The 11,364-nt window shown below is 37.8% G+C and overlaps 1 pseudogene; it reads right to left on the bottom strand.

Moving 5' to 3' along the window:
• Nucleotides 1-6,887: 6,887 nt before the first annotated feature.
• LOC122431482 lies at nt 6,888-8,702 on the bottom strand (annotated as a pseudogene).
• Nucleotides 8,703-11,364: the final 2,662 nt, after the last annotated feature.

The following is an 11,364-nucleotide window of genomic DNA, read 5'->3' as shown; positions in this document are numbered from 1 at the left end:
TTCTCCCAACCACAGTCCCTGGGTAGGGACTACCCAGTTTCTAATATACTGATACATATTGATATCTTAAATATGTAAGTATTTTTTAGTGTTGGCTTTGTTAGAGATGATATCCTTCCCCCCATCTTCCACTTGTCATAAATCCAGGTGATACTCCCAGAAAAGAAGACAATTCCATTAAGTATTTGATTCTTATTTAAAACCTACTACCTGTGAGTAAACTCCAGGAGTTGGTGATGGACAGGGAGGCCTGGCGTGCTGCGATTCATGGGGTCACAAAGAGTCGGACACGACTGAGCGACTGAACTGAACTGAACTGAACTGAACCTGTGACAAGAAAAAGAGACCAACATAAGAGAAAAGAGCCTATGCCAGCTTGAAGTCAAGAAAAGCTGGAATTGTGTACAATGGAAAGTGAGGCAGAAATGATGTTTGTGATTTAATGCAATACTGTTGATGTCAGGGTTATTATGAACTATTTTTTGAAGGAAGACTCACCAACATGGGAGAAATGAGGCCATCTACTCTTAGCAAAGCCTATACAAAATGGATCTGATCTGCAGACAATGTGATTTAAGCTACATTAAAGCTATATTTTTCATATAAGAGAATAAATAACAGAGTCAGTTACCCTATATATATATAGATAGATATCAGAACTCAAAAAATGGAACAAATGTATCTCTAAAGTTTCTACTGTACAAGTGGGATCCCATCACCAGGATAAATCACAGTCAGGTTAGATAACGTATGAAAATTTTCATCAGGTGAATTGCAAGGTAGCCTGAGACCTAAGGCAGGAATATCATTGAGAGGTATGTGTTTGACTTGTCTGTTCGTGCAATAGCAACTTAGTCCCTATTCATAGGTCCTTATTACTATTTCATACATACACCTGTGTATTTATGTTGTGAACAATGCAGGGCTTGGTAGCACCAACTTCTCACCCAGCCCCTGCACAGTCAAAAATCCATATAAAACTTTGACTTCCCAGAAACTTAATGACCAATAATCTACTGCTGACCTTCCCTTACTGATAGCAGAGCAATCGATTAACAAATATTTTGTATGTTATATGTACCATATACTATATTTGTATAATAAACTAAAGAAAAGGGAATGTTATAAAGAAAATTATAAGAAAATACATTTACTGTACTGTATTTATGGATATTGCAAGTTTATGTCAACTGTTTACAAAAGGAATCACCTGTTTTAGCACTATATTAATGTTGTCTTTTAGGATGGAAGACACTGTAGGTGTTACTCATATCACTAATATTAGACATCAAAATGAAAAGATAAGTGAAAAAGAAATTCACATTTATTTAAAGCTATAAAAATTCATGCATTGATAATGATGATGTAGCTAAATGATTGCTTCAAGGTAGCCTAGTCCATACACTAATGAATGAAATGTTAGAAAACTCTTATGGGATACAGTATTACAGCTATATTCATTATACAATATTAACAACATTGTTACTTTACAAAAAAAAAACTACGTATTTGTGATGATAGGCTAATGTAGTTTCTTTCATTATGATGAAGAGAGGCATTCTGTATGGGAATGTAAGTCTTTGAAAGTAAAGTTATAAAATGGTACAAAAGCTAACACAATATTAGTTTTAGGTTAAATGTCACTCATCTTTGCCTCTTTAAGGATTTACTAGTATCTACATATGTTTTATGTATTCATGACATACCTAACGGTTTCTTAATTTTTTTCATATTTCTAGGCTATGATTTCTAGGTGATTTTTTTCAAATTGTTGCAATCTCCAAAAACTTTCCAATATATTTATTGAAAAAATCTGTAAATGGATGAGTGTTCAAACTTGTTTTATTCAAGTTTCAGCCATATGTGCGTGTGTGTGTGTATACATATACGAGAGAGACTTGATGACTACATTTGGATGGAAGTCTAACAATCCCCAAGTAACTTAAGTCTGAATAAGTTTAAGAAGGAAAACAAGGGGAAATAAGAAAAATATACCTTTCTAAGAACTCACCTTCTAGTATGTGATTCATTTCGGTATAAAACTCATCTGTGCTTTCAGTTGCTGTTGTTTACACCAAAATCTTACTTCCTACATATTATGTCGAGATACTTGTTTGCAGGTTACAACTAAAGGAACAGATACTCCCATGATTGCTCAGTGAGAAAGAGTGGCTGATTTCTGTTCAAGAACCTCACTAGTTTAAATGCAGAGAATGGAAACTAACACAGCTGGATGGGTAGGAGATTGTCTTGATTTAGTGTCTCAGGGGATAGGATTACTCTTGGGTCTTCAGGTTCCCTTGATGGGCAGAAAAACAACAGAAAGATTAATAAAAGGTTTTTAATAATCATGCATATTTCTCCTATGTGCTGGTTACTTGAATCATCTTGAGAAGAGTTCATGTCTTTCAGGAACTAATATTTACACCTAAGAAGAAAGAAGGATCCAATCACCCCATCCCCTCAAAGGGGATGCAGGTAGACTCGTAACTGCTTTCTCTCAACTTAAAAATGGTCCAGAATCCATAACTCTCATCACCTGCTGCCTCTCCTCATCTCACTGTCACTCTCTCCTACCATCTTCTTCAAGTGGCTTAAAATAGCTACATTTCCAAAGATTTTTTATTATTTAGAATTTTAGAGTGACTTTTTCTACAGAAATACCCAGAAATACCTAAAGATAATTATTTCCAAGTTGATAATTAACAATAATAAGATTCTATTGTTGACACACGGTTTATGGTGGCATGACAACTGAAGGCCAACAGAATATCCCTAAGGAGGAAAGGATGAACAAAATATGCTACATTATAAAATATCAAGCAGCTATTTAAAAGATTGTAAGAACAGCAGTTAACTTAGTAGGGTTTTCATGAGATATTTTCATGGGGACGTATATGATGCACAGAGTGTACATAACGTTGTGCCATTTTTGTAATGAAGACAATGACAGTTTATATATTATAAAAGTATTGATAAAGGAGCAGAAGAACATAATTATTTAACTAATCTGGGGTTGAGGGGTGGGAGTGAAGGAAAACTAAAAAAAAATTTTAATGCAAAAATAATAATATAGCATATATGATATAATGTAAATACATTTAAATTATGTACATTATCATATGCATAAAGAAACCAGAAAATATAAGAATTAGACACTGATTTCAGAGTGGCCCATAATATCATTTTTAAGTGAAAGAAAGAAGGGTAAACAAAATTTTATGGGTCAGCTAAAGCATACCATTATACTCTCTCTCATACACATGCACACGTAACAACCCAGAAAAGCCAAAGAACCAAACTTGTAAAAGGAATAGGAAACAGGTAGAATTATTGCAAAGTCATGCCAGTGAATATCCGGTTAGGGTCCACTGCTACCTCCACGCAGTTCAGCCCCGCAGAGGGTCACCACAACGTAAACCTCCTAAAGCGTGGCCGGCATGAAGTCAGTCCTGCCTTTCAAAACCAGATGTTGCCAGTGCTGTCACTGAGTCCTCCAAATTCGTCCTCCCTTATATGTGCTTGTTATGGCTGTTTGCTCTGATCCAAAGTCAAGGTTGATAAATTCTGCTGTTCAAGGCTAGATCCCATACCCATGTTCTATATTTGCTGTGAAAGTGAAAGTCTTTCAGTCATGTCCAACTCTTTGCTACCCTATGGACTATACAACCCATGGAATTCTCCAGGCCAGAACACTTGAGTGGGTAGCCAGTCCATTCTCCAGTGGATCTTCCCAACCCAGGGATCAAATCCAGGTCTCCCACATTGCAGGCAGATTCTTTACCAGCTGAGCAACCAGGGAAGCCCAAGAATGCCGGAGTGGGGAGCCGTTCCCTTCTACAAGGGATCTTCCCAACCCAGGAATTGAACCAGGGTCTCTTGCACTGCAGGCAGATTCTTTACCAGCTGAGCTACATGGATGGGAAACTATCTGCTATTTTGGCTTCTATAGCAGAAAGCAGTACCACATACAGAGAGAGTATAGAAGATACACAGCCAAACTATATGAATAAGCATATACATCAATAACAATGCATGACAGTTCACCACAAAGATCACATACAAGTTGTAAACATCCTACCCCTTGGATTTATACACACGCAATACAGCACCTAAAACAATGCAAGTTAATTCCTCATGTCACTCCTTTCAGAGAAAATGACATGCCTATATATCACGGTTTATTTCATACAGATCAAATCTGGAGTCTCAAAAAATGTATAGATGCATTTTGTCCATACATCACACAAGATGACACATGGGGAAAATAATAAAGTTATCTTGAACCTGTCATACATAACAATGGAGTGAATGGAGGGGAGAAAATTAAAACACAAAAATAAGTATACTCTGAAACAATGCAGAAAACACTTGGAGAAGGTTGGATACTAATTTTCCAAATGGTTAGGAGGTAACAGCTAGTATTCATGACACTCTCTTCTTCAACACTTTGTTATCAGGAAATTCAACACACCAGTGTTGCCAAAAAGGTGAATCAAACCATTATTTCTGCAACACACAAACATGTTTGAGCTTGCTAAATTAGGTTACAGTCATTTACTATTAATTTTTCCTTCTGGAGATAGTCAAACGCAGAGGCAGCCCATGGAGTTACCTAGATTCACTGTCTGGATTGGGCTTCCTCAGTGGCTTAGGGGTAAAGAATTCCCCTCTGTGCAGGAGATGCAGGAGATACAGGTTCAATCCCTAGGCCAGGAAGATCCCTTGGCAGAGGAACGGAAACCCATTCCAGTATTCTTGCCTGGAGAATTCTACAGACAGAAGAGCCTGGTGGGCTACAGTCCATAGGGTCGCAAAGAGTCGGACATGACTGAAACATATGCGCAAAGCACTGTCTGTCTGAGTAAGGAAGAGAGCAAAGTACAAAGTACAAAGTACAAAGTACCTGTGTGTTAGCACAGTATCAGCATGTCGTTCAGTAGAGGGATAAAAGCCAGTCATTCCACAATTCTGTGTTCATGTGACAGGCCAGGTGACTCTTATAATACATTATGCCAAGAAAGTCTCTCCATATGAAAATAGGAAGGCATGTTTCCCCTTCCATATCAGGACCTCATTGAGATTATTTGAACTATGTATTTAGTGCTTCAAGAATAAAATGAAATAAAAGAAACTTCAGGATAAATTAGAAGTTTGTGGTTCACGTAAACACCCTGCTGTATATAAAATAGATAAATCACAAGGGCCTATTTTATAGCATAGGAACTATATTCAATATCTTATAATAACCTATAATGGAAAAGAATTTTAAAATATATATATGCATATATATGAGTACACATGTATGTATATATGTAACTAAATCACATTTTGTACACCTGAAACTACCAAAATATTGTAAATTAACTATACTTCAGTACAAAGTGGTTAACAAGAAGAAACAAGTAAATAATAAGAATAAACAGAGCAAGTAAAAATAAATAAAAAATAAGACAAGAAATTCTGGCCTCTGCTCACCTAGTTCCCCACAAATGTGGCCACAACCACTGATATTCAGCCCCAAAACCACTATTAATGTGATCATTCTGTATTATGAGTTTTAGACACAGCTTTATGGAAAACACAGCTTTATGGAAAATGAGGATAATTACAGTACTCTACCATCAGAGTAAAAATTCACAATGAAGCGTGGTTTCTAAATCTCATTGACCATCCCCTACTGAAGACTTCATTTATTGTCCTGTGTCTCTTTGGATTGTGGACTAATGACACATTCCAGGAATTATTTTCCTTCCATGCCCTGTTCTCTGAATTATAAGATTCTGAAAATACTTCATTTCACATTCTTTTTTTTTTTGTAGACAAAATCTGCTTTCAAAACAAATCTTTTCTCACATTTTGCCTTTACTAAAATAAAAATAAAACGAAGTAGTGGCTCAGCGGGTAAAGAATCGTCCTGCCATGTAAGAGACAAAGGAGGCAAGGGTTCAATCTCTGGAAAGATCTCTGGAGGAAGAAATGGCAACCCACACCAGTACTCTTGCATGGACAATCCCGTGGACAGAGGAGACTGGTGGGCTACAGTCCATGGGGTCCCAAAGAGTCAGACATGACTGAGCATGAGCATGATCCATGAGACATAAAGAACACTACAAAGAGGGGTAGACTTGAAATCAAAAGGCTAATAGTCTGCTCTGGGGCTTCCCTGGAGGCTCAGTGGTAAAGAATCCGCCTGCCAGTGCAGGAGACGCTGGTTTCACAGTTCAGCCTCTGGATTGGGAAGATCCTCTGGAGAAGGAAATGGCAATCCACTCTAGTATTCTTGCTTGGAAAATTCCAAGGACAGAGGAGCCTGGCCAGCTACAATCCAGGGGGTCACAGAGTTGGACATGATGGAGTGACTGAGCACACACACAGGTAATTGGGAAACACTGGCATTTGGAGGAATCATACTCCTGACCACCAGAGGGCAACAGAAAAGGGTAAGACAGATTATCCAATTCCTACTTCCACTGGCATGAGTGGCATTTAAGAAATGCCCTAATGCCTCTAAGCAGATAGTATTAATTTTCACTTTATTGATAACTAAAAATAAATGCTTTAAAAAGACTTTAAAGATACAGCAATGTTACTTTTTTAACCATTAGCAGAACCATTTATCTTTTTCTAAGGGACAAAAACAAAGCCCATAATGACAATGAAAAAGAAATAGAGATGAGTGTGTTTCTTAATGCTATTCTTAAACAGGAAATATAAAAAGAACAGTAAATTCTGAAAGTGATGAAGAAAGAAAGAAGACCTACTTTTAAAACTGAATACAACTTGACAGATGACTCTAATTTTCTTCCCCATGGTGAGAAAGAAATAGGATAAGAAGGATGCCAATAAAACTATTGTAAATAAACACAGACACTCCTGTCCTATAACTACCTGCACGGAGACCCTGATGCTAAGCAATACTTTCTTCTGCTCAGGGTTTTGCTCAAAGCAATTTTAACATCTTTGTTTCTCAAACTAAAAATTAAGGGGTTCATCATGTGAACTACATTGGTATAAAAGACAGAAGAGATTTTCCCCTCATCCATAGATCCTGTAGAAGATGGTTTTAGATACATAAATGCCCCCAATCCAAAGAACAGAGAAACAGCAATGATGTGGGAATTGCAGGTGCTGAAGGTTCTAGGCCTGCCCTCCATGGACTTGATGTGGAGGATGCTGGAGAGGATGAGACGTTAAGAAACAAAGATGGTGAGACGGGGCACAGTGATGTTGATGCCCACCACAATGAACACTTACACCTCATTGATGTAGGTACTTGTGCAGGAGAGCTGGAGCAGAAGGAGGAAGTCACAGAAATGATGGTTGATGGTGTTTGCATCACAGAAGGTCAGTCTCAGCATGCATCCAGTGTGAGCCATGGCACCAGAAAATGTCATCAAGTAGGAAGCAAGCATAAGACTGGAACACACTTTAGGGGACATGGCAGTGTTATACAAGAGTGGGCTACAGATGGCCACATAGCGGTCATAGGCCACTGATGTCAACACATAGCATTCAGAAATAAAAAAGAGAGAGAGAGAGAAAGTACAGTTGGGTCATGCATCACACGTAAGAAATAATACTTTTCTTTGATATAAAGTTAATCAGCATGTTGGGTGTAAATACAGAAGAATAACAGATGTCTATCAAAGACAAACTAAAGAGGAAAAAGTATATCAGGGTGTGTAGGTATGAATTCAACCCAATTAGAGTGATCAAGCCCAAATTTCCCATCACAGTGACCATATACATTCCTATAAAAAGAAAAAACAAGGGAAGTTGGAGATCTGGTCAATCTGTTAATCCCACCAGAATGAATTCAGTCACAAAAGAACCAATTCCAGGAGCCATTCTTCTCTAAGGAAATCTGTGGAAACAGTAGAAAGAGTTCCATTAGAGAACAACTCAGCTCTTCTGACAATGTCTCATCCTACAAAAGAGTGTATATACTGAGCATATCTGAGACTAGCCCAAACTGGACCCTTTTATCATGATAGTGAGTGACATGGACTTTCCATTACTGGAGTCTTGTTAAGCTAATGAAAGCAAAGAGTATCACAAACTTGCCTACAGAGGGAAGGCAGTGCTGCCATATGCAAAAGTGACTGCTGGAAAAATCAAGGGAGGAGGGTGGGATGGAGCAGGACAGAATCTTCCTTCTTATTTATTTATTCACTTGAGTCTTCCCCTGATCAGTATCACTGGAGACAGAGACCCTAGCTCAATGGTGCTGGCCTCTAAAGCAGATTAGATCTGGTGTGAGTAGGAACCAAGAAGATTGTCTCTAACCAAAAACAAATGGACCAAAGGCTAGGAGAGGTTAAGTTACTGCCCCAAGTAGAAGAGTGGGAGTCTGTCCATGGAGAGGGAACTTACTGACTGAGATATTTCACTTTCTGAGCTTAATCTCTGAACACTCTCTGATCCCCCTTGAATACATTCTCCTACGAGTTTCACTTGAATCTCAGGAATGCACTAAATGAATGTCTGGGGGAGTGGTAGATATTATATCCCTGAACTTCTTTCTCAAAATAAGAAGGAAATTAATATTAACAGAATTCTGAAACTCACCGTCCTTCAGCCAGAAACCTTAGAGTTCTCCCTTGGTATTTATCCCTCTGGTCCCATAAAGGCAGTTTATGGTTTGAGGCTTTGGTTCCTTTGATTCTAAAAGGATGCAGCCCAGACTTAATTTCAGACATGACCTGGAAATCTTTATGACCTACAAATATTATATTCAGATTATGACTTTGAGTCTTCTCAAGCAGCAGAGGAAAATAAAGAGCACTGTGATCAGGTTTTCCACTTGATAAGACTCGGAAGTTTGAATGTGAGTTTAATGATATGGTTCACGTGATTATCAACAGAGTAGAAGGTTGCTCAGTCTTCCCCCCAGGGAATGGATTCTATGTATAAAAAAAGAAATAAAGGAAGTGGGCTTACACTCTGGACCATGTTCTCTATTTAGGTGCTTAGGGATTCAATATTTCAATCCAGTTTACATGTCACTCCAGGGATTGTACATCCCCAAGGTAGAGGCAGAAATAAACTCGCATCTTCCTATCATCTTCATTTTTTAAGAAAAATGTATTGTACAGGTTCTTTGTCTCTCCATATCCTACACTGAAATTTTCCAGAGTATGACTGCAGGTTTCTTCATATCCTCCCCTGAAATTTTGCTAAGACTCTAATGACTCATTTCACTTCTAACAACTCATTGTTATCTCAAAAAAATGCCCTTTTCCTTTCTAAAGTTTTAATGTTTAAACATCTCCTGGAAATTTATACCTGAGGATCCAGGTGAGTCCTTAAATGTATTATTTCATTAACTGAGGTCACCAATTCCTTCTCATCAGAGAAAAGAGTTTGGGCTATGCAGTTAGAGGATATGAGTTTGACTCCTACCCGCATGCTTACTGACTTGGACATTCATGCCTCAGATTCATTATTTCTAAAATGCTGATGATAATAATAGCATCTCTTCTGCACTTTTGACCCAAGATATGATCTATCCTGAAAACTGATTAGTCACTATGGAGAACAGTATGGAGGTTGCTTTAAAAACTAAAAATAGGGCTACCATTGCGTCCCAGATGGCACTAGTGGTAAAGAAACTGCCAATGCAGGAGACATAAGAAGCATAGGTTCGATCCCTGGGTAGGAAGATCCTCAGAGGAAGGCTTGGCAACCCACTCCAGTGTTCTTGTCTGGAGAATCCCATGGACAGAGGAGTCTGGCAGGCTACGATCCATGGATCACAAAGAGTCAGACATAACTGAAGCGACTTAGTACACACACACACACACAGGACCCAAAAATTCCATTACTGGGCATATGTACTGAGAAAACCATAATTCAAAAAAATACATGTACCCCAAAGTCCATTGTAGCACTATTTACAATGGCCAGGACACAGAAGCAACCTAACTGCCCATTGACAGATGAGTGGATGAAGAAGACGTAATACATATATACAACAGAATATTACTCAGCCATGCAAAGGAGAAAAAATGGGTCATTTGTAGTGATGTGGATGGACATAGAGGCTGTCATTCACAGTGAAGTAAGCTAGAAAGAGAAATACAAATATTATATATTAACACACACATATAGTCCATAGTGTTGTAAAGAGTTGGACACGCCTGAGTGACTAACACATGAAGTCTAGAAAGATGGTGCAGATGTGACTATTTTCAGGGCAGGAGCAGAGACTCAGACATAGAGAATGGACATGTAGACACAGTGGGGGAAGCGGAGGGTGGGAAGAATCAAGAAAGAAGCATTGGCATCGCCATGTATGAAACAGTTAGTGGGAACCTGTAGTAACACAGGGAGCTCAACTCGGTGCTCTGTGATGACCTAGAGGGGTGGTACGGGGGTCTGGTGGGATGGAGGCTCAAGAAGGAGGGGGTCTATGTATACTAGTAGCTGATCTTCAGTTACCCAATGGGCAACTGAAACTTTGTAATAAAAGTACACTGCAACACTGTAATAGAAATATAACTATTGAATTTATTATTAAGTTTTGGATAAAAAAAATTTTTTTTAAGTCAAGTAAGATGCTATACTTAATAGAGAGGATTTCCTTATTAGTCAGAAAGTGTCAGGCTCCTCAACTTTCCACACGCTCAAAATAAGACATCCTCCAAAAGACATCATGAAGAAGGTAAAAAAACAGCACATAGAATGAGAGAAATAAGCTCAAAATATCTATTTGATAAGGACCTAGTATTCAAAATGCATAAACCACTCTGAATTTCAGAGGAAATATGATTAGAAACCATGCAATCAAGAAAAGAGTGGAGTGAAATGTTTAAAGTGTTGAAAAAAATTTCACCTTGGACTTCTAAATCCAATACTATTATCCTTCAACTTGAAAGTAAAATAATGACTTTCTAAGACAAACAATTTGAGAGAATTTGTTACCAACAGACCTGCCTTGCAAAAATTATCAAGAGAACTTCTTTAGGCAAAAGAACTATTATTCAGAAGCTATTACCTGATGTTTTCACATTGTTGTTCAGTGTGAAAAGAAGAGAAAGGAAATAGAGAAAAGCAGAGAAAAAAGTTTTATTCATAAAAGAGATACTACAGAATTTTTTAAAATTTTAAGTAACTACAGACACCAAAGTCAAATGTTTTAAACATAATTTTTAGATTAAAATGCTGCTGTGTGGTTCCATTTATATGAGTTCAAAACAAGAATGAAACATACTTGGTAAACTTACTGCTAAAAGAAAATCAATGGGAGTGCTAACAGAAATGTCAGGGTAGTTATTATTTCTCATACTGAGAGAAGAGATTGCTACGGGAGAAAACCACAAAGGACGATCCAGGGATTCAGGTAACATTTTGTTTTCAAAT

The sequence above is a fragment of the Cervus canadensis genome, chromosome 29, assembly GCF_019320065.1.
Source record: "Cervus canadensis isolate Bull #8, Minnesota chromosome 29, ASM1932006v1, whole genome shotgun sequence".
Lineage (NCBI taxonomy): Eukaryota > Metazoa > Chordata > Mammalia > Artiodactyla > Cervidae > Cervus > Cervus canadensis.
The sequence above is the reverse complement of the archived record's forward strand: the minus strand, read 5'-3'. Positions and strand labels throughout refer to the sequence as shown.